Raw genomic sequence first — 23,619 nt, 5'->3', positions numbered from 1 at the left:
TGGAGTTGAGTCCAGGAAGGCACAAGAAGCATCTCCCAGTCTCGCGCAGCCCGCTCTTTTCTGGACTGGAAGCCTAGCCGCGAGGCAAGTCTGGGCAAGGCTCGCCCAGGGCAGAGCAGCCTCACGCCAGCCCTCTGCCAGATCGGGCCTCTGAGCAGAGCTGGAGCTCTGCCGTACTGGAGGCGCACTCGGCTCCGCCCAAGCAGTGATTGCAGCCCCACGCTTCTGGGCTACCTCCTCTTCTCCCAAGGAGGCTGGCTTCCCTCATGCTCTGCACTAGGATTCCAGGCGGGGGCGCCCCGCGCCTCCTACAGGTCTTGGCTGAGGAGCTGCTTCCCTGAGCTGGGCCTGTGGACGGGAGTCCAGACACGCAGGGGCAGGCTCCAACCACCTGCACACGTCTCTGCTGGGGAGGAGAGCACTAGGGAAATGACGTCTGTCAGGCACCTTCTGGGCGCTCACCGAGTCAGCGTCTGCGTGTGTGGGGCTGCAGACCCCAGCCAGGGGCCCTGTGAGCCTTGTGCTCTCCGTGCTGTGCTGAGTCTGGGCGGTCAAGCAACCGTAAGAATAGACTTCCAGTTGCCCTCACTTTGCCTCTACTAGAGCCCTCAAGCTGGAGCGCTTGGCAGTGTGCAACCCACCGGCAACTAAGCCCTCCACAAGAACGCCTGGGGACTAGTTGCAGAGGCAAGGCAGGAGTGGAGCTGAGGCCAGGAAGGCGCCAGTAGCATCTCCCAGTCTCGCGCAGCCCGCTCCTTTCTGGACTGGAAGCCTAGCCGCGAGGAAAGTCTGGGCAAGGCTCGCCCAGGGCAGAGCAGCCTCACGCCAGCACTCTGCCAGATCGGGCCTCTGAGCAGAGCTGGAGCTCTGCCGTACTGGAGGCGCACTCGGCTCCGCCCAAGCAGTGATTGCAGCCCCACGCATCTGGGCTACCTCCTCTTCTCCCAAGGAGGCTGGCTTGCATCATGCTCTGCACTAGGATTCCAGGCGGGGGCGCCCCGCGCCTCCTACAGGTCTTGGCTGAGGAGCTGCTTCCCTGAGCTGGGGCTGTGGACGGGAGCCCAGACACGCAGGGGCAGGACCCAACCACCTGCACAGGTCTCTGCTGGGGAGGAGAGCACTAGGGAAATGACGTCTGTCAGGCACCTTCTGGGCGCTCACCGAGTCAGCCTCCGCGTGTATGGGGCTGCAGACCACAGCCAGAGGCCCTGTGAGCCTTGTGCTCTCCGTGCTGTGCTGAGTCTGGGCGGTCAAGCAACCGTAAGAATAGACTTTCAGTTGCCCTCACTTTGCCTAAACTAGAGCCCTCAAACTGGAGCGCTTGGCAGTCTGCAACCCACTGGCCACTAAGCCCTCCACAAGAACGCCTGGGGACTAGGTGCAAAGGCAAGGCAGGAGTGGAGCTGAGGCCAGGAAGGCGCCAGTAGCATCTCCCAGTCTCGCTCAGCCCGCTCCTTTCTGGACTGGAAGCCTAGCCTGGAGGCAACTCTGGGCAAGGCTCGCCCAGAGCAGAGCAGTCTCACGCCAGCAACTGCCAGATCCAGCCTCTGAGCAGAGCTGGAGCTCTGCCGTACTGGAGGCGCACTCGGCTCTGCCAAAGCAGTGAATGCAGCCCCACACAGCAGGGCTGCCTTCTCTTCTCGCGAGGAGGCTCGCTTCCCACATGCTGTAAACTAGGCTTCCAGGCGGGGCCCCCTGCGCCTCCCACAGGTCTTGGCTGAGGAGCTGCTTCCCTGAGCTGGGGCTGTGGACGGGAGCCCAGACACGCAGGGGCAGGCCCAAACCACCTGCACACGTCACTGCTGGGGAGGAGAGCACTAGGGAAATGACGTCTGTCAGGCACCTTCTGGGCGCTCACCGAGTCAGCCTCCGCGTGTGTGGGGCTGCAGACCCCAGCCAGGGGCCCTGTGAGCCTTGTGCTCTCCGTGCTGTGCTGAGTCTGGGCGGTCAAGCAACCGCTGGAGGAGCCCTGCAGTTGCCCTCCCATTGCCTCTAATAGAGCCCTCACTGCTGGAGCGCTTGGCAGTGTGCAACCCACCGGCAACTAAGCCCTCCACAAGAACGCCTGAGGACTAGGTGCAAAGGCAAGGCAGGAGTGGAGCTGAGGCCAGGAAGGCGCCAGTAGCATCTCCCAGTCTCGCGCAGGCTGCTCCTTCCTGGACTGGAAGCCTAGCCGCGAGGCAAGTCTGGGCAAGGCTCGCCAAGAACAGAGCAGCCTCACGCCAGCGACTCTGCCAGATCGGGCCTCTGAGCAGAGCTGGAGCTCTGCCGTACTGGAGGCGCACTAAGCTCCGCCAAAGCAGTGAATGCAGCCGCACACAGCAGGGCTGCCTTCTCTTCTCCCGAGGAGGTTCGCTTCCCGCATGCTGTAAGCTAGGCTTCCAGGCGGGGCCCCCTGCGCCTCCCACAGGTCTTGTCTCAGGAGCTGCTTCCCTGAGCTGGGGCTGTGGACGGGAGCCCAGACACGCAGGGGCAGGCCCCAACCACCTGCACACGTCTCTGCTGGGGAGGAAAGCACTAGGGAAATGACGTCTGTCAGGCACCTTCTGGGCGCTCACCGAGTCAGCCTCTGCGTGTGTGGGGCTGCAGACCCCAGCCAGGGGCCCTGTGAGCCTTGTGCTCTCCGTGCTGTGGTGAGTCTGGGCGGTCAAGCAACCGTAAGAATAGACTTCCAGTTGCCCTCACTTTGCCTCTACTAGAGCCCTCAAGCTGGAGCGCTTGGCAGTGTGCAACCCACCGGCAACTAAGCCCTCCACAAGAACGCCTGGGGACTAGTTGCAGAGGCAAGGCAGGAGTGGAGCTGAGGCCAGGAAGGCGCCAGTAGCACCTCCCAGTCTCGCGCAGCCCGCTCCTTTCTGGACTGGAAGCCTAGCCGCGAGGCAAGTCTGGGCAAGGCTCGCCCAGGGCAGAGCAGCCTCACGCCAGCACTCTGCCAGATCGGGCCTCTGAGCAGAGCTGGAGCTCTGCCGTACTGGAGGCACACTCGGCTCCAACCAAGCAGTGATTGCAGCCCCACGCATCTGGGCTACCTCCTCTTCTCCCAAGGAGGCTCGCTTTCCTCATGCTCTGCACTAGGCTTCCAGGCGGGGGCGCCCCGCGCCTCCACAGGTCTTGGCTGAGGAGCTGCTTCCCTGAGCTGGGGCTGTGGACCGGAGCCCAGACACGCAGGGGCAGGCCCCAACCACATGCACACGTCTCTGCTGGGGAAGAGAACACTAGGGAAATGACGTCTGTCAGGCACCTTCTGGGCGCTCAACGAGTCAGCCTCCGCGTGTATGGGGCTGCAGACCACAGCCAGAGGCCCTGTGAGCCTTGTGCTCTCCGTGCTGTGCTGAGTCTGGGCGGTCAAGCAACCGTAAGAATAGACTTTCAGTTGCCCTCACTTTGCCTCTACTAGAGCCCTCAAGCTGGAGCGCTTGGCAGTGTGCAACCCACCGGCAACTAAGCCCTCCACAAGAACACCTGGGGACTAGGTGCAAAGGCAAGGCAGGAGTGGAGCTGAGGCCAGGAAGGCGCCAGTAGCATCTCCAAGTCTCGCGCAGCCCGCTCCTTTCTGGACTGGAAGCCTAGCCGCGAGGCAAGTCTGGGCAAGGTTCCCCCAGGGCAGAGCAGCTTCACGCCAGCAACTCTGCCAGATCGGGCCTCTGAGAAGAGCTGGAGCTCTGCCGTACTGGAGGCGCACTCGGCTCCGCCCAAGCAGTGAATGCAGCCGCACACAGCAGGGCTGCCTTCTCTTCTCCCGAGGAGGCTCGCTTCCCACATGCTGTAAACTAGGCTTCCAGGCGGGGCCCCCTGCGCCTCCCACAGGTCTTGGCTCAGGAGCTGCTTCCCTGAGCTGGGGCTGTGGACGGGAGCCCAGACACGCAGGGGCAGGCCCCAACCACCTGCACACGTCTCTGCTGGGGAGGAAAGCACTAGGGAAATGACGTCTGTCAGGCACCTTCTGGGCGCTCACCGAGTCAGCCTCTGCGTGTGTGGGGCTGCAGACCCCAGCCAGGGGCCCTGTGAGCCTTGTGCTCTCCGTGCTGTGGTGAGTCTGGGCGGTCAAGCAACCGTAAGAATAGACTTCCAGTTGCCCTCACTTTGCCTCTACTAGAGCCCTCAAGCTGGAGCGCTTGGCAGTGTGCAACCCACCGGCAACTAAGCCCTCCACAAGAACGCCTGGGGACTAGTTGCAGAGGCAAGGCAGGAGTGGAGCTGAGGCCAGGAAGGCGCCAGTAGCACCTCCCAGTCTCGCGCAGCCCGCTCCTTTCTGGACTGGAAGCCTAGCCGCGAGGCAAGTCTGGGCAAGGCTCGCCCAGGGCAGAGCAGCCTCACGCCAGCACTCTGCCAGATCGGGCCTCTGAGCAGAGCTGGAGCTCTGCCGTACTGGAGGCACACTCGGCTCCAACCAAGCAGTGATTGCAGCCCCACGCATCTGGGCTACCTCCTCTTCTCCCAAGGAGGCTCGCTTTCCTCATGCTCTGCACTAGGCTTCCAGGCGGGGGCGCCCCGCGCCTCCACAGGTCTTGGCTGAGGAGCTGCTTCCCTGAGCTGGGGCTGTGGACCGGAGCCCAGACACGCAGGGGCAGGCCCCAACCACATGCACACGTCTCTGCTGGGGAGGAGAACACTAGGGAAATGACGTCTGTCAGGCACCTTCTGGGCGCTCAACGAGTCAGCCTCCGCGTGTATGGGGCTGCAGACCACAGCCAGAGGCCTTGTGAGCCTTGTGCTCTCCGTGCTGTGCTGAGTCTGGGCGGTCAAGCAACCGTAAGAATAGACTTTCAGTTGCCCTCACTTTGCCTCTACTAGAGCCCTCAAGCTGGAGCGCTTGGCAGTGTGCAACCCACCGGCAACTAAGCCCTCCACAAGAACGCCTGGGGACTAGGTGCAAAGGCAAGGCAGGAGTGGAGCTGAGGCCAGGAAGGCGCCAGTAGCATCTCCAAGTCTCGCGCAGCCCGCTCCTTTCTGGACTGGAAGCCTAGCCGCGAGGCAAGTCTGGGCAAGGTTCCCCCAGGGCAGAGCAGCTTCACGCCAGCAACTCTGCCAGATCGGGCCTCTGAGAAGAGCTGGAGCTCTGCCGTACTGGAGGCGCACTCGGCTCCGCCCAAGCAGTGAATGCAGCCGCACACAGCAGGGCTGCCTTCTCTTCTCCCGAGGAGGCTCGCTTCCCACATGCTGTAAACTAGGCTTCCAGGCGGGGCCCCCTGCGCCTCCCACAGGTCTTGGCTCAGGAGCTGCTTCCCTGAGCTGGGGCTGTGGACGGGAGCCCAGACACGCAGGGGCAGGCCCAAACCACCTGCACACGTCTCTGCTGGGGAGGAGAGCACTAGGGAAATGACGTCTGTCAGGCACATTCTGGGCGCTCACCGAGTCAGCCTCCGCGTGTGTGGGGCTGCAGACCCCAGCCAGGGGCCCTGTGAGCCTTGTGCTCTCCGTGCTGTGCTGAGTCTGGGCGGTCAAGCAAACGCTGGAGGAGCCCTGCAGTTGCCCTCCCATTGCCTCTAATAGAGCCCTCACTGCTGGAGCGCTTGGCAGTGTGCAACCCACCGGCAACTAAGCCCTCCACAAGAACGCCTGAGGACTAGGTGCAAAGGCAAGGCAGGAGTGGAGCTGAGGCCAGGAAGGCGCCAGTAGCATCTCCCAGTCTCGCGCAGGCTGCTCCTTCCTGGACTGGAAGCCTAGCCGCGAAGCAAGTCTGGGCAAGGCTCGCCCAGGACAGAGCAGCCTCACGCCAACGACTCTGCCAGAAAGGGCCTCTGAGCAGAGCTGGAGCTCTGCCGTACTGGAGGCGCACTAAGCTCCGCAAAAGCAGTGAATGCAGCCGCACACAGCAGGGCTGCCTTCTCTTCTCCCGAGGAGGCTCGCTTCCCGCATGCTGTAAGCTAGGCTTCCAGGCGGGGCCCCCTGCGCCTCCCACAGGTCTTGGCTCAGGAGCTGCTTCCCTGAGCTGGGGCTGTGGACGGGAGCCCAGACACGCAGGGGCAGGCCCAAACCACCTGCACACGTCTCTGCTGGGGAGGAGAGCACTAGGGAAATGACGTCTGTCAGGCACCTTCTGGGCGCTCACCGAGTCAGCCTCCGCGTGTGTGGGGCTGCAGACCCCAGCCAGGGGCCCTGTGAGCCTTGTGCTCTCCGTGCTGTGCTGAGTCTGGGCGGTCAAGCAACCACTGGAGGAGCCCTGCAGTTGCCCTCCCATTGCCTCTAATAGAGCCCTCACTGATGGAGCGCTTGGCAGTGTGCAACCCACCGGCAACTAAGCCCTCCAGAAGAACGCCTGAGGACTAGGTGCAAAGGCAAGGCAGGAGTGGAGCTGAGGCCAGGAAGGCGCCAGTAGCATCTCCCATTCTCCCGCAGCCCGCTCCTTTCTGGACTGGAAGCCTAGCCGCGAGGCAAGTCTGGGCAAGGCTCGCCCAGGGCAGAGCAGCCTCACGCCAGCACTCTGCCAGATCGGGCCTCTGAGCAGAGCTGGAGCTCTGCCGTACTGGAGGCGCACTCGGCTCCGCCCAAGCAGTGATTGCAGCCCCACGCATCTGGGCTGCCTCCTCTTCTCCCAAGGAGGCTCGCTTTCCTCATGCTCTGTACTAGGCTTCCAGGCGGGGGCGCCCCGCGCCTCCACAGGTCTTGGCTGAGGAGCTGCTTCCCTGAGCTGGGGCTGTGGACGGGAGCCCAGACACGTAGGGGGAGGACCCAACCACCTGCACACGTCTCTGCTGGGGAGGAGAGCACTAGGGAAATGACGTCTGTCAGGCACCTTCTGGGCGCTTACCGAGTCAGCTTCTGCGTGTTTGGGGCTGCAGACACCAGCCAGGGGCCCTGTGAGCCTTGTGCTCTCCGTGCTGTGCTGAGTCTGGGCGGTCAAGCAACCGTAAGAATAGACTTCCAGTTGCCCTCACTTTGCCTCTACCAGAGCCCTCACTGCTGGAGCGCTTGGCAGTGTGCAACCCACCGGCAACTAAGCCCTCCACAAGAACGCCTGGGGACTAGTTGCAGAGGCAAGGCAGGAGTGGAACTGAGGCCAGGAAGGCGCCAGTAGCATCTCCCAGTCTCGCGCAGCCCGCTCCTTTCTGGACTGGAAGCCTAGCCGCGAGGCAAGTCTGGGCAAGGCTCGCCCAGGGCAGAGCAGCCTCACGCCAGCACTCTGCCAGATCGGGCTTCTGAGCAGAGCTGGAGCTCTGCTGTACTGGAGGCACACTCGGCTCCGCCCAAGCAGTGATTGCAGCCCCACGCATCTGGGCTACCTCCTCTTCTCCCAAGGAGGCTCGCTTTCCTCATGCTCTGTACTAGGCTTCCAGGCGGGGGCGCCCCGCGCCTCCACAGGTCTTGGCTGAGGAGCTGCTTCCCTGAGCTGGGGCTGTGGACGGGAGCCCAGACACGCAGGGGCAGGCCCCAACCACCTGCACACGTCTCTGCTGGGGAGGAGAGCACTAGGGAAATGACGTCTGTCAGGCACCTTCTGGGCGCTCACCGAGTCAGCCTCCGCGTGTACGGGGCTGCAGACCACAGCCAGAGGCCCTGTGAGCCTTGTGCTCTCCGTGCTGTGCTGAGTCTGGGCGGTCAAGCAACCGTAAGAATAGACTTTCAGTTGCCCTCACTTTGCCTCTACTAGAGCCCTCAAGCTGGAGCGCTTGGCAGTGTGCAACCCACCGGCAACTAAGCCCTCCACAAGAACGCCTGTGGACTAGGTGCAAAGGCAAGGCAGGAGTGGAGCTGAGGCCAGGAAGGCGCCAGTAGCATCTCCCAGTCTCGCGCAGCCCGCTCCTTTCTGGACTGGAAGCCTAGCCGCGAGGCAAGTCTGGGCAAGGCTCGCCCAGGGCAGAGCAGCCTCTCGCCAGCAACTCTGCCAAATAGGGCCTCTGAGCAGAGCTGGAGCTCTGCCGTACTGGAGGCGCACTCGGCTCCGCCCAAGCAGTGAATGCAGCCGCACACAGCAGGGCTGCCTTCTCTTCTCCCGAGGAGGCTCGCTTCCCACATGCTGTAAACTAGGCTTCCAGGCGGGGCCCCCTGCGCCTCCCACAGGTCTTGGCTCAGGAGCTGCTTCCCAGAGCTGGGGCTGTGGATGGGAGCCCAGGCACGCAGGGGCAGGCCCCAACCACCTGCACACGTCTCTGCTGGGGAGGAGAGCACTAGGGAAATGACGTCTGTCAGGCACCTTCTGGGCGCTCACCGAGTCAGCCTCCGCGTGTGTGGGGCTGCAGACCCCAGCCAGGGGCCCTGTGAGCCTTGTGCTCTCCGTGCTGTGCTGAGTCTGGGCGGTCAAGCAAACGCTGGAGGAGCCCTGCAGTTGCCCTCCCATTGCCTCTAATAGAGCCCTCACTGCTGGAGCGCTTGGCAGTGTGCAACCCACCGGCAACTAAGCCCTCCACAAGAACGCCTGAGGACTAGGTGCAAAGGCAAGGCAGGAGTGGAGCTGAGGCCAGGAAGGCGCCAGTAGCATCTCCCAGTCTCGCGCAGGCTGCTCCTTCCTGGACAGGAAGCCTAGCCGCGAGGCAAGTCTGGGCAAGGCTCGCCCAGGACAGAGCAGCCTCACGCCAGCGACTCTGCCAGATCGGGCCTCTGAGCAGAGCTGCAGCTCTGCCGTACTGGAGGCGCACTCAGTTCCGCCAAAGCAGTGAATGCAGCCGCACACAGCAGGGCTGCCTTCTCTTCTGCCGAGGAGGCTCGCTTCCCGCATGCTGTAAGCTAGGCTTCCAGGCGGGGCCCCCTGCGCCTCCCACAGGTCTTGGCTCAGGAGCTGCTTCCCTGAGCTGGGGCTGTGGACGGGAGCCCAGACATGCAGGGGCAGGCCCCAACCACCTGCACACGTCTCTGCTGGGGAGGAGAGCACTAGGGAAATGACGTCTGTCAGGCACCTTCTGGGCAATCACCGAGTCAGCCTCCGCGTGTATGGGGCTGCAGACCACAGCCAGAGGCCCTGTGAGCCTTGTGCTCTCCGTGCTGTGCTGAGTCTGGGCGGTCAAGCAACCGTAAGAATAGACTTTCAGTTGCCCTCACTTTGCCTGCACTAGAGCCCTCAAACTGGAGCGCTTGGCAGTCTGCAACCCACTGGCCACTAAGCCCTCCACAAGAACGCCTGGGGACTAGGTGCAAAGGCAAGGCAGGAGTGGAGTTGAGGCCAGGAAGGCACAAGAAGCATCTCCCAGTCTCGCGCAGCCCGCTCTTTTCTGGACTGGAAGCCTAGCCGCGAGGCAAGTCTGGGCAAGGCTCGCCCAGGGCAGAGCAGCCTCACGCCAGCCCTCTGCCAGATCGGGCCTCTGAGCAGAGCTGGAGCTCTGCCGTACTGGAGGCGCACTCGGCTCCGCCCAAGCAGTGATTGCAGCCCCACGCTTCTGGGCTACCTCCTCTTCTCCCAAGGAGGCTGGCTTCCCTCATGCTCTGCACTAGGATTCCAGGCGGGGGCGCCCCGCGCCTCCTACAGGTCTTGGCTGAGGAGCTGCTTCCCTGAGCTGGGCCTGTGGACGGGAGTCCAGACACGCAGGGGCAGGCTCCAACCACCTGCACACGTCTCTGCTGAGGAGGAGAGCACTAGGGAAATGACGTCTGTCAGGCACCTTCTGGGCGCTCACCGAGTCAGCGTCTGCGTGTGTGGGGCTGCAGACCCCAGCCAGGGGCCCTGTGAGCCTTGTGCTCTCCGTGCTGTGCTGAGTCTGGGCGGTCAAGCAACCGTAAGAATAGACTTCCAGTTGCCCTCACTTTGCCTCTACTAGAGCCCTCAAGCTGGAGCGCTTGGCAGTGTGCAACCCACCGGCAACTAAGCCCTCCACAAGAACGCCTGGGGACTAGTTGCAGTGGCAAGGCAGGAGTGGAGCTGAGGCCAGGAAGGCGCCAGTAGCATCTCCCAGTCTCGCGCAGCCCGCTCCTTTCTGGACTGGAAGCCTAGCCGCGAGGCAAGTCTGGGCAAGGCTCCCCCAGGGCAGAGCAGCCTCACGCCAGCACTCTGCCAGATCGGGCCTCTGAGCAGAGCTGGAGCTCTGCCGTACTGGAGGCGCACTCGGCTCCGCCCAAGCAGTGATTGCAGCCCCACGCATCTGGGCTACCTCCTCTTCTCCCAAGGAGGCTGGCTTGCCTCATGCTCTGCACTAGGATTCCAGGCGGGGGCGCCCCGCGCCTCCTACAGGTCTTGGCTGAGGAGCTGCTTCCCTGAGCTGGGGCTGTGGACGGGAGCCCAGACACGCAGGGGCAGGACCCAACCACCTGCACAGGTCTCTGCTGGGGAGGAGAGCACTAGGGAAATGACGTCTGTCAGGCACCTTCTGGGCGCTCACCGAGTCAGCCTCCGCGTGTATGGGGCTGCAGACCACAGCCAGAGGCCCTGTGAGCCTTGTGCTCTCCGTGCTGTGCTGAGTCTGGGCGGTCAAGCAACCGTAAGAATAGACTTTCAGTTGCCCTCACTTTGCCTAAACTAGAGCCCTCAAACTGGAGCGCTTGGCAGTCTGCAACCCACTGGCCACTAAGCCCTCCACAAGAACGCCTGGGGACTAGGTGCAAAGGCAAGGCAGGAGTGGAGCTGAGGCCAGGAAGGCGCCAGTAGCATCTCCCAGTCTCGCTCAGCCCGCTCCTTTCTGGACTGGAAGCCTAGCCTGGAGGCAACTCTGGGCAAGGCTCGCCCAGGGCAGAGCAGTCTCACGCCAGCAACTGCCAGATCCAGCCTCTGAGCAGAGCTGGAGCTCTGCCGTACTGGAGGCGCACTCGGCTCTGCCAAAGCAGTGAATGCAGCTCCACACAGCAGGGCTGCCTTCTCTTCTCGGGAGGAGGCTCGCTTCCCACATGCTGTAAACTAGGCTTCCAGGCGGGGCCCCCTGCGCCTCCCACAGGTCTTGGCTGAGGAGCTGCTTCCCTGAGCTGGGGCTGTGGACGGGAGCCCAGACACGCAGGGGCAGGCCCAAACCACCTGCACACGTCACTGCTGGGGAGGAGAGCACTAGGGAAATGACGTCTGTCAGGCACCTTCTGGGCGCTCACCGAGTCAGCCTCCGCGTGTGTGGGGCTGCAGACCCCAGCCAGGGGCCCTGTGAGCCTTGTGCTCTCCGTGCTGTGCTGAGTCTGGGCGGTCAAGCAACCGCTGGAGGAGCCCTGCAGTTGCCCTCCCATTGCCTCTAATAGAGCCCTCACTGCTGGAGCGCTTGGCAGTGTGCAACCCACCGGCAACTAAGCCCTCCACAAGAACGCCTGAGGACTAGGTGCAAAGGCAAGGCAGGAGTGGAGCTGAGGCCAGGAAGGCGCCAGTAGCATCTCCCAGTCTCGCGCAGGCTGCTCCTTCCTGGACTGGAAGCCTAGCCGCGAGGCAAGTCTGGGCAAGGCTCGCCAAGAACAGAGCAGCCTCACGCCAGCGACTCTGCCAGATCGGGCCTCTGAGCAGAGCTGGAGCTCTGCCGTACTGGAGGCGCACTAAGCTCCGCCAAAGCAGTGAATGCAGCCGCACACAGCAGGGCTGCCTTCTCTTCTCCCGAGGAGGTTCGCTTCCCGCATGCTGTAAGCTAGGCTTCCAGGCGGGGCCCCCTGCGCCTCCCACAGGTCTTGTCTCAGGAGCTGGTTCCCTGAGCTGGGGCTGTGGACGGGAGCCCAGACACGCAGGGGCAGGCCCCAACCACCTGCACACGTCTCTGCTGGGGAGGAAAGCACTAGGGAAATGACGTCTGTCAGGCACCTTCTGGGCGCTCACCGAGTCAGCCTCTGCGTGTGTGGGGCTGCAGACCCCAGCCAGAGGCCCTGTGAGCCTTGTGCTCTCCGTGCTGTGCTGAGTCTGGGCGGTCAAGCAACCGTAAGAATAGACTTCCAGTTGCCCTCACTTTGCCTCTACTAGAGCCCTCAAGCTGGAGCGCTTGGCAGTGTGCAACCCACCGGCAACTAAGCCCTCCAGAAGAACGCCTGGGGACTAGTTGCAGAGGCAAGGCAGGAGTGGAGCTGAGGCCAGGAAGGCGCCAGTAGCACCTCCCAGTCTCGCGCAGCCCGCTCCTTTCTGGACTGGAAGCCTAGCCGCGAGGCAAGTCTGGGCAAGGCTCGCCCAGGGCAGAGCAGCCTCACGCCAGCACTCTGCCAGATCGGGCCTCTGAGCAGAGCTGGAGCTCTGCCGTACTGGAGGCGCACTCGGCTCCGCCCAAGCAGTGATTGCAGCCCCACGCATCTGGGCTACCTCCTCTTCTCCCAAGGAGACTCGCTTCCCTCATGCTGTGCACTAGGTTTCCAGGCGGGGGCGCCCCGTGCCTCCTACAGGTCTTGGCTGAGGAGCTGCTTCCCTGAGCTGGGCCTGTGGACGGGAGCCCAGACACGCAGGGGCAGGCTCCAACCTCCTGCACACGTCTCTGCTGGGGAGGAGAGCACTAGGGAAATGACGTCTGTCAGGCACCTTCTGGGCGCTCACCGAGTCAGCCTCAGCGTGTGTGGGGCTGCAGACCACAGCCAGAGGCCCTGTGAGCCTTGTGCTCTCCGTGCTGTGCTGAGTCTGGGCGGTCAAGCAACCGTAAGAATAGACTTTCAGTTGCCCTCCCATTGCCTCTAATAGAGCCCTCACTGCTGGAGCGCTTGGCAGTGTGCAACCCACCGGCAACTAAGCCCTCCACAAGAACGCCTGAGGACTAGGTGCAAAGGCAAGGCAGGAGTGGAGCTGAGGCCAGGAAGGCGCCAGAAGCATCTCCCAGTCTCCCGCAGGCTGCTCCTTCCTGGACTGGAAGCATAGCCGCGAGGCAAGTCTGGGCAAGGCTCGCCCAGGACAGAGCAGCCTCACGCCAGCGACTCTGCCAGATCGGGCCTCTGAGCAGAGCTGGAGCTCTGCCGTACTGGAGGCGCACTAAGCTCCGCCAAAGCAGTGAATGCAGCCGCACACAGCAGGGCAGCCTTCTCTTCTCCCGAGGAGGCTCGCTTCCCGCATGCTGTAAACTAGGCTTCCAGGCGGGGCCCCCTGCGCCTCCCACAGGTCTTGGCTCAGGAGCTGCTTCCCTGAGCTGGGGCTGTGGACGGGAGCCCAGACACGCAGGGGCAGGCCCCAACCACCTGCACACGTCTCTGCTGGGGAGGAGAGCACTAGGGAAATGACGTCTGTCAGGCACCTTCTGGGCGCTCACCGAGTCAGCCTCCGCGTGTGTGGGACTGCAGACCCCAGCCAGGGGCCCTGTGAGCCTTGTGCTCTCCGTGCTGTGCTGAGTCTGGGCGGTCAAGCAACCGCTGGAGGAGCCCTGCAGTTGCCCTCCCATTGCCTCTAATAGAGCCCTCACTGCTGGAGCGCTTGGCAGTGTGCAACCCACCGGCAACTAAGCCCTCCACAAGAACGCCTGAGGACTAGGTGCAAGGGCAAGGAAGGAGTGGAGCTGAGGCCAGGAAGGTGCCAGTAGCATCTCCCAGTCTCGCGCAGGCTGCTCCTTCCTGGACTGGAAGCCTAGCCGCGAGGCAAGTCTGGGCAAGGCTCGCCCAGGGCAGAGCAGCCTCACGCCAGCAACTCTGCCAGATCGGGCCTCTGAGCAGAGCTGGAGCTCTGCCGTACTGGAGGCGCACTCGGCTCCGACAAAGCAGTGAATCCAGCCGCACACAGCAGGGCTGCCTTCTCTTCTCCCGAGGAGGCTCGCTTCCCACATGCTGTAAACTAGGCTTCCAGGCGGGGCCCCCTGCGCCTCCCACAGGTCTTGGCTCAGGAACTGCTTCCCTGAGCTGGGGCTGCGGACGCGAGCCCAGACACCCAGGGGCAGGCCCAAACCACCTGCACACGTCTCTGCTGGGGAGGAGAGCACTAGGGAAATGACGTCTGTCAGGCACCTTCTGGGCGCTCACCGAGTCAGCCTCCGCGTGTGTGGGGCTGCAGAGCCCAGCCAGGGGCCCTGTGAGCCTTGTGCTCTCCGTGCTGTGCTGAGTCTGGGCGGTCAAGCAAACGCTGGAGGAGCCCTGCAGTTGCCCTCCCATTGCCTCTAATAGAGCCCTCACTGCTGGAGCGCTTGGCAGTGTGCAACCCACCGGCAACTAAGCCCTCCACAAGAACGCCTGAGGACTAGGTGCAAAGGCAAGGCAGGAGTGGAGCTGAGGCCAGGAAGGCGCCAGTAGCATCTCCCAGTCTCGCGCAGGCTGCTCCTTCCTGGACAGGAAGCCTAGCCGCGAGGCAAGTCTGGGCAAGGCTCGCCCAGGACAGAGCAGCCTCACGCCAGCGACTCTGCCAGATCGGGCCTCTGAGCAGAGCTGGAGCTCTGCCGTACTGGAGTCGCACTCAGTTCCGCCAAAGCAGTGAATGCAGCCGCACACAGCAGGGCTGCCTTCTCTTCTCCCGAGGAGGCTCGCTTCCCGCATGCTGTAAGCTAGGCTTCCAGGCGGGGCCCCCTGCGCCTCCCACAGGTCTTGGCTCAGGAGCTGCTTCCCTGAGCTGGGGCTGTGGACGGGAGCCCAGACACGCAGGGGCAGGCCCCAACCACCTGCACACGTCTCTGCTGGGGAGGAAAGCACTAGGGAAATGACGTCTGTCAGGCACCTTCTGGGCGCTCACCGAGTCAGCCTCTACGTGTGTGGGGCTGGAGACCCCAGCCAGGGGCCCTGTGAGCCTTGTGCTCTCCGTGCTGTGCTGAGTCTGGGCGGTCAAGCAACCGTAAGAATAGACTTCCAGTTGCCCTCACTTTGCCTCTACTAGAGCCCTCAAGCTGGAGCGCTTGGCAGTGTGCAACACACCGGCAACTAAGCCCTCCACAAGAACGCCTGGGGACTAGTTGCAGAGGCAAGGCAGGAGTGGAGCTGAGGCCAGGAAGGCGCCAGTAGCATCTCCCAGTCCGCGCAGCCCGCTCTTTCTGGACTGGAAGCCTAGCCGCGAGGCATGTCTGGGCAAGGCTCGCCCAGGGCAGAGCAGCCTCACGCCAGCACTCTGCCAGATCGGGCCTCTGAGCAGAGCTGGAGCTCTGCCGTACTGGAGGCGCACTCGGCTCCGCCCAAGCAGTGATTGCAGCCCCACGCATCTGGGCTACCTCCTCTTCTCCCAAGGAGGCTCGCTTTCCTCATGCTCTGCACTAGGCTTCCAGGCGGGGGCGCCCCGCGCCTCCTACAGGTCTTGGCAGAGGAGCTGCTTCCCTGAGCTGGGGCTGTGGACGGGAGCCCAGACACGCAGGGGCAGGCCCCAACCACATGCACACGTCTCTGCTGGGGAGGAGAGCACTAGGGAAATGACGTCTGTCAGGCAACTTGTGGGCGCTCACCGAGTCAAGCTCCGCGTGTATGGGGCTGCAGACCACAGCCAGATGCCCTGTGAGCCTTGTGCTCTCCGTGCTGTGCTGAGTCTGGGCGGTCAAGCAACCGTAAGAATAGACTTTCAGTTGCCCTCACTTTGCCTCTACTAGAGCCCTCAAGCTGGAGCGCTTGGCAGTGTGCAACCCACCGGCAACTAAGCCCTCCACAAGAACGCCTGGGGACTAGGTGCAGAGGCAAGGCAGGAGTGGAGCTGAGGCCAGGAAGGCGCCAGTAGCATCTCCCAGTCTCGCGCAGCCCGCTCCTTTCTGGACTGGAAACCTAGCCGCGAGGCAAGTCTGGGCAAGGCTCGCCCAGGTCAGAGCAGCCTCACGCCAGCAACTCTGCCAGATCGGGCCTCTGAGCAGAGCTGGAGCTCTGCCGTACTGGAGGCACACTCGGCTCCGCCAAAGCAGTGAATGCAGCCGCACACAGCAGGGCTGCCTTCTCTTCTCCCGAGGAGGCTCGCTTCCCACATGCTGTAAACTAGGCTTCCAGGCGGGACCCCCTGCGCTTCCCACAGGTCTAGGCTCAGGAGCTGCTTCCCTGAGCTGGGGCTGTGAACCGGAGCCCAGACACTCAGGGGCAGGCACAAACCACCTGCACACGTCTCTGCTGGGGAGGAGAGCACTAGGGAAATGACGTCTGTCAGGCACCTTCTGGGCGCTCACCGAGTCAGCCTCCGCATGTATGGGGCTGCAGACCACAGCCAGAGGCCCTGTGAGCCTTGTGCTCTCCGTGCTGTGCTGAGTCTGGGCGGTCAAGCAACCGCTGTAGGAGCCCTGCAGTTGCCCTCCCATTGCCTCTAATAGAGCCCTCACTGCTGGAGCGCTTGGCAGTGTGCAACCCACCGGCAACTAAGCCCTCCACAAGAACGCCTGAGGACTAGGTGCAAAGGCAAGGCAGGAGTGGAGCTGAGGCCAGGAAGGCGCCAGAAGCATCTCCCAGTCTCCCGCAGGCTGCTCCTTCCTGGACTGGAAGCCTAGCCGCGAGGCAAGTCTGGGCAAGGCTCGCCCAGGACAGAGCAGCCTCACGCCAGCGACTCTGCCAGATCGGGCCTCTGAGCAGAGCTGGAGCTCTGCCGTACTGGAGGCGCACTAAGCTCCGCCAAAGCAGTGAATGCAGCCGCACACAGCAGGGCAGCCTTCTCTTCTCCCGAGGAGGCTCGCTTCCCGCATGCTGTAAACTAGGCTTCCAGGCGGGGCCCCCTGCGCCTCCCACAGGTCTTGGCTCAGGAGCTGCTTCCCTGAGCTGGGGCTGTGGACGGGAGCCCAGACACGCAGGGGCAGGCCCCAACCACCTGCACACGTCTCTGCTGCGGAGGAGAGCACTAGGGAAATGACGTCTGTCAGGCACCTTCTGGGCGCTCACCGAGTCACCCTCCGCGTGTGTGGGACTGCAGACCCCAGCCAGGGGCCCTGTGAGCCTTGTGCTCTCCGTGCTGTGCTGAGTCTGGGCGGTCAAGCAACCGCTGGAGGAGCCCTGCAGTTGCCCTCCCATTGCCTCTAATAGAGCCCTCACTGCTGGAGCGCTTGGCAGTGTGCAACCCACCGGTAACTAAGCCCTCCACAAGAACGCCTGAGGACTAGGTGCAAGGGCAAGGAAGGAGTGGAGCTGAGGCCAGGAAGGCGCCAGTAGCATCTCCCAGTCTCGCGCAGGCTGCTCCTTCCTGGACTGGAAGCCTAGCCGCGAAGCAAGTCTGGGCAAGGCTCGCCCAGGACAGAGCAGCCTCACGCCAGCGACTCTGCCAGAAAGGGCCTCTGAGCAGAGCTGGAGCTCTGCCGTACTGGAGGCGCACTCAGCTCCGCCCAAGCAGTGAATGCAGCCGCACACAGCAGGGCTGCCTTCTCTTCTCCCGAGGAGGCTTGCTTCCTGCATGCTGTAAGCTAGGCTTCCAGGCGGGGCCCCCTGCGCCTCCCACAGGTCTTGGCTCAGGAGCTGCTTCCCTGAGCTGGGGCTGTGGACGGGAGCACAGACACGCAGGGGCAGGCCCCAACCACCTGCACACGTCTCTGCTGGGGAGGAGAGCACTAGGGAAATGACGTCTGTCAGGCACCTTCTGGGCGCTCACCGAGTCAGCCTCCGCGTGTGTGGGGCTGCAGACCCCAGCCAGGGGCCCTGTGAGCCTTGTGCTCTCCGTGCTGTGCTGAGTCTGGGCGGTCAAGCAAACGCTGGAGGAGCCCTGCAGTTGCCCTCCCATTGCCTCTAATAGAGCCCTCACTGCTGGAGCGCTTGGCAGTGTGCAACCCACCGGCAACTAAGCCCTCCACAAGAACGCCTGAGGACTAGGTGCAAAGACAAGGCAGGAGTGGAGCTGAGGCCAGGAAGGCGCCAGTAGCATCTCCCAGTCTCGCCCAGGCTGCTCCTTCCTGGACTGGAAGCCTAGCCGCGAAGCAAGTCTGGGCAAGGCTCGCCCAGGAGAGAGCAGCCTCACGCCAACGACTCTGCCAGAAAGGGCCTCTGAGCAGAGCTGGAGCTCTGCCGTACTGGAGGCGCACTAAGCTCCGCCAAAGCAGTGAATGCAGCCCCACGCATCTGGGCTGCCTCCTCTTCTCCCAAGGAGGCTCGCTTTCCTCATGCTCTGTACTAGGCTTCCAGGCGGGGGCGCCCCGCGCCTCCACAGGTCTTGGCTGAGGAGCTGCTTCCCTGAGCTGGGGCTGTGGACGGGAGCCCAGACACGTAGGGGCAGGACCCAACCACCTGCACACGTCTCTGCTGGGGAGGAGAGCACTAGGGAAATGACGTCTGTCAGGCACCTTCTGGGCGCTTACCGAGTCAGCTTCTGCGTGTTTGGGGCTGCAGACCCCAGCCAGGGGCCCTGTGAGCCTTGTGCTCTCCGTGCTGTGCTGAGTCTGGGCGGTCAAGCAACCGTAAGAATAGACTTCCAGTTGCCCTCACTTTGCCTCTACTAGAGCCCTCACTGCTGGAGCGCTTGGCAGTGTGCAACCCACCGGCAACTAAGCCCTCCACAAGAACGCCTGGGGACTAGTTGCAGAGGCAAGGCAGGAGTGGAGCTGAGGCCAGGAAGGCGCCAGTAGCATCTCCCAGTCTCGCGCAGCCCGCTCCTTTCTGGACTGGAAGCCTAGCCGCGAGGCAAGTCTGGGCAAGGCTCGCCCAGGGCAGAGCAGCCTCACGCCAGCACTCTGCCAGATCGGGCTTCTGAGCAGAGCTGGAGCTCTGCTGTACTGGAGGCACACTCGGCTCCGCCCAAGCAGTGATTGCAGCCCCACGCATCTGGGCTACCTCCTCTTCTCCCAAGGAGGCTCGCTTTCCTCATGCTCTGTACTAGGCTTCCAGGCGGGGGCGCCCCGCGCCTCCACAGGTCTTGGCTGAGGAGCTGCTTCCCTGAGCTGGGGCTGTGGACGGGAGCCCAGACACGCAGGGGCAGGCCCCAACCACCTGCACACGTCTCTGCTGGGGAGGAGAGCACTAGGGAAATGTCGTCTGTCAGGCACCTTCTGGGCGCTCACCGAGTCAGCCTCCGCGTGTATGGGGCTGCAGACCACAGCCAGAGGCCCTGTGAGCCTTGTGCTCTCCGTGCTGTGCTGAGTCTGGGCGGTCAAGCAACCGTAAGAATAGACTTTCAGTTGCCCTCACTTTGCCTCTACTAGAGCCCTCAAGCTGGAGCGCTTGGCAGTGTGCAACCCACCGGCAACTAAGCCCTCCACAAGAACGCCTGTGGACTAGGTGCAAAGGCAAGGCAGGAGTGGAGCTGAGGCCAGGAAGGCGCCAGTAGCATCTCCCAGTCTCGCGCAGCCCGCTCCTTTCTGGACTGGAAGCCTAGCCGCGAGGCAAGTCTGGGCAAGGCTCGCCCAGGGCAGAGCAGCCTCACGCCAGCACTCTGCCAGATCGGGCCTCTGAGCAGAGCTGGAGCTCTGCCGTACTGGAGGTGCACTCGGCTCCGCCCAAGCAGTGATTGCAGCCCCACGCATCTGGGCTACCTCCTCTTCTCCCAAGGAAGCTGGCTTCCCTCATGCTCTGCACTAGGATTCCAGGCGGGGGCGCCCCGCGCCTCCTACAGGTCTTGGCTGAGGAGCTGCTTCCCTGAGCTGGGCCTGTGGACGGGAGCCCAGACATGCAGGGGCAGGCTCCAACCACCTGCACACGTCTCTGCTGGGGAGAAGAGCACTAGGGAAATGACGTCTGTCAGGCACCTTCTGGGCGCTCACCGAGTCAGCCTCTGCGTGTATGGGGCTGCAGACCTCAGCCAGAGGCCCTATGAGCCTGGTGCTCTCCGTGCTGTGCTGAGTCTGGGCGGTCAAGCAACCGTAAGAGTAGACTTTCAGTTTCCCTCACTTTGCCTCTACTAGAGCCCTCAAGCTGGAGCGCTTGGCAGTGTGCAACCCACCGGCAACTAAGCCCTCCACAAGAACGCCTGGGGACTAGGTGCAAAGGCAAGGCAGGAGTGGAGCTGAGGGCAGGAAGGCGCCAGTAGCATCTCCCAGTCTCGCGCAGCCCGCTCCTTTCTGGACTGGAAGCCTAGCCGCGAGGCAAGTCTGGGCAAGGCTCGCGCAGGTCAGAGCAGCCTCACGCCAGCAACTCTGCCAGATCGGGCCTCTGAGCAGAGCTGGAGCTCTGCCGTACTGGAGGCGCACTCGGCTCCGCCAAAGCAGTGAATGCAGCCGCACACAGCAGGGCTGCCTTCTCTTCTCCCGAGGAGGCTCGCTTCCCACATGCTGTAAACTAGGCTTCCAGGCGGGGCCCCCTTAGCCTCCCACAGGTCTTGGCTGAGGAGCTGCTTCCCTGAGCTGGGGCTGTGGACGGGAGCCCAGACACGCAGGGGCAGGCCCAAACCACCTGCACACGTCTCTGCTGGGGAGGAGAGCACTAGGGAAATGACGTCTGTCAGGCACCTTCTGGGCGCTCACCGAGTCAGCCTCCGCGTGTGTGGGACTGCAGACCCCAGCCAGGGGCCCTGTGAGCCTTGTGCTCTCCGTGCTGTGCTGAGTCTCGGCGGTCAAGCAACCGCTGGAGGAGCCCTGCAGTTGCCCTCCCATTGCCTCTAATAGAGCCCTCACTGCTGGAGCGCTTGGCAGTGTGCAACCCACCGGCAACTAAGCCCTCCACAAGAACGCCTGAGGACTAGGTGCAAAGGCAAGGAAGGAGTGGAGCTGAGGCCAGGAAGGCGCCAGTAGCATCTCCCAGTCTCCCGCAGGCTGCTCCTTCCTGGACTGGAAGCCTAGCCGCGAGGCAAGTCTGGGCAAGGCTCGCCCAGGACAGAGCAGCCTCACGCCAGCGACTCTGCCAGAAAGGGCCTCTGAGCAGAGCTGGAGCTCTGCCGTACTGGAGGCGCACTCAGCTCCGCCAAAGCAGTGAATGCAGCCGCACACAGCAGGGCTGCCTTCTCTTCTCCCGAGGAGGCTTGCTTCCCGAATGCTGTAAGCTAGGCTTCCAGGCGGGGCCCCCTGCGCCTCCCACAGGTCTTGGCTCAGGAGCTGCTTCCCTGAGCTGGGGCTGTGGACGGGAGCCCAGACACGCAGGGGCAGGCCCCAACCAGCTGCACACGTCTCTGCTGGGGAGGAAAGCACTAGGGAAATGACGTCTGTCAGGCACCTTCTGGGCGCTCACCGAGTCAGCCTCCGCGTGTGTGGGGCTGCATACCCCAGCCAGGGGCCCTGTGAGCCTTGTGCTCTCCGTGCTGTGCTGAGTCTGGGCGGTCAAGCAACCGTAAGAATAGACTTCCAGTTGCCCTCACTTTGCCTCCACTAGAGCCCTCACTGCTGGAGCGCTTGGCAGTGTGCAACCCACCGGCAACTAAGCCCTCCACAAGAACGCCTGGGGACTAGTTGCAGAGGCAAGGCAGGAGTGGAGCTGAGGCCAGGAAGGCGCCAGTAGCATCTCCCAGTCTCGCGCAGCCCGCTCCTTTCTGGACTGGAAGCCTAGCCGCAAGGCAAGTCTGGGAAAGGCTCGCCCAGGGCAGAGCAGCCTCACGCCAGCACTCTGCCAGATCGGGCCTCTGAGCAGAGCTGGAGCTCTGCCGTACTGGAGGCACACTCGGCTCCAACCAAGCAGTGATTGCAGCCCCACGCATCTGGGCTACCTCCTCTTCTCCCAAGGAGGCTCGCTTTCCTCATGCTCTGCACTAGGCTTCCAGGCGGGGGCGCCCCGCGCCTCCACAGGTCTTGGCTGAGGAGCTGCTTCCCTGAGCTGGGGCTGTGGACGGGAGCCCAGACACGCAGGGGCAGGCCCCAACCACATGCACACGTCTCTGCTGGGGAGGAGAACACTAGGGAAATGACGTCTGTCAGGCACCTTCTGGGCGCTCAACGAGTCAGCCTCCGCGTGTATGGGGCTGCAGACCACAGCCAGAGGCCCTGTGAGCCTTGTGCTCTCCGTGCTGTGCTGAGTCTGGGCGGTCAAGCAACCGTAAGAATAGACTTTCAGTTGCCCTCACTTTGCCTCTACTAGAGCCCTCAAGCTGGAGCGCTTGGCAGTGTGCAACCCACCGGCAAATAAGCCCTCCACAAGAACGCCTGGGGACTAGGTGCAAAGGCAAGGCAGGAGTGGAGCTGAGGCCAGGAGGGCGCCAGTAGCATCTCCAAGTCTCGCGCAGCCCGCTCCTTTCTGGACTGGAAGCCTAGCCGCGAGGCAAGTCTGGGCAAGGCTCGCCCAGGGCAGAGCAGCCTCACGCCAGCAACTCTGCCAGATCGGGCCTCTGAGCAGAGCTGGAGCTCTGCCGTACTGGAGGCGCACTCAGCTCCGCCAAAGCAGTGAATGCAGCCGCACACAGCAGGGCTGCCTTCTCTTCTCCGGAGGAGGCTCGCTTCCCGCATGCTGTGCACTAGGCTTCCAGGCGGGGGCGCCCCGCGCCTCCTACAGGTCTTGGCTGAGGAGCTGCTTCCCTGAGCTGGGGCTGTGGACGGGAGCCCAGACACGTAGGGGCAGGACCCAACCACCTGCACACGTCTCTGCTGGGGAGGAGAGCACTAGGGAAATGACGTCTGTCAGGCACCTTCTGGGCGCTCACCGAGTCAGCCTCTGCGTGTGTGGGGCTGCATACCCCAGCCAGGGGCCCTGTGAGCCTTGTGCTCTCCGTGCTGTGCTGAGTCTGGGCGGTCAAGCAACCGTAAGAATAGACTTCCAGTTGCCCTCACTTTGCCTCCACTAGAGCCCTCACTGCTGGAGCGCTTGGCAGTGTGCAACCCACCGGCAACTAAGCCCTCCACAAGAACGCCTGGGGACTAGTTGCAGAGGCAAGGCAGGAGTGGAGCTGAGGCCAGGAAGGCGCCAGTAGCATCTCCCAGTCTCGCACAGCCCGCTCCTTTCTGGACTGGAAGCCTAGCCGCGAGGCAAGTCTGGGAAAGGCTCGCCCAGGGCAGAGCAGCCTCACGCCAGCACTCTGCCAGATCGGGCCTCTGAGCAGAGCTGGAGCTCTGCCGTACTGGAGGCACACTCGGCTCCGCCAAAGCAGTGAATGCAGCCCCACACAGCAGGGCTGCCTTCTCTTCTCCCGAAGAGGCTCGCTTCCAACATGCTCTAAACTAGGCTTCCAAGCGGGGCCCCCTGCGCCTCCCACAGGTCTTGGCTCAGGAGCTGCTTCCCTGAGCTGGGGCTGTGGACGGGAGCCCAGACACGCAGGGGCAGGCCCAAACCACCTGCACACGTCTCTGCTGGGGAGGAGAGCACTAGGGAAATGACGTCTGTCAGGCACCTTCTGGGCGCTCACCGAGTCAGCCTCCGCGTGTGTGGGGCTGCAGACCCCAGCCAGGGGCCCTGTGAGCCTTGTGCTCTCCGTGCTGTGCTGAGTCTGGGCGGTCAAGCAACCGCTGGAGGAGCCCTGCAGTTGCCCTCCCATTGCCTCTAATAGAGCCGTCACTGCTGGAGCGCTTGGCAGTGTGCAACCCACCGGCAACTAAGCCCTCCACAAGAACGCCTGAGGACCAGGTGCAAAGGCAAGGCAGGAGTGGAGCTGAGGTCAGGAAGGCACCAGAAGCATCTCCCAGTCTCGCGCAGCCTGCTCCTTCCTGGACTGGAAGCTTAGCCGCGAGGCAAGTCTGGGCAAGGCTCGCCCAGGACAGAGCAGCCTCACGCCAGCGACTCTGCCCGATCGGGCCTCTGAGCAGAGCTGGAGCTCTGCCGTAATGGAGGCCCACTCAGCTCCGCCAAAGCAGTGAATGCAGCCGCACACAGCAGGGCTGCCTTCTCTTCTCCCGAGGAGGCTCGCTTCCCGCATGCTGTGCACTAGGCTTCCAGGCGGGGGCGCCCCGCGCCTCCTACAGGTCTTGGCTGAGGAGCTGCTTCCCTGAGCTGGGGCTGTGGACGGGAGCCCAGACACGTAGGGGCAGGACCCAACCACCTGCACACGTCTCTGCTGGGGAGGAGAGCACTAGGGAAATGACGTCTGTCAGGCACCTTCTGGGCGCTCACCGAGTCAGCCTCAGCGTGTGTGGGGCTGCAAACCCCAGCCAGGGGCCCTGTGAGCCTTGTGCTCTCCGTGCTGTGCTGAGTCTG

Source organism: Capricornis sumatraensis, chromosome 2 (assembly GCF_032405125.1).
Source record: "Capricornis sumatraensis isolate serow.1 chromosome 2, serow.2, whole genome shotgun sequence".
NCBI lineage: Eukaryota > Metazoa > Chordata > Mammalia > Artiodactyla > Bovidae > Capricornis > Capricornis sumatraensis.
The sequence above is the reverse complement of the archived record's forward strand: the minus strand, read 5'-3'. Positions refer to the sequence as shown.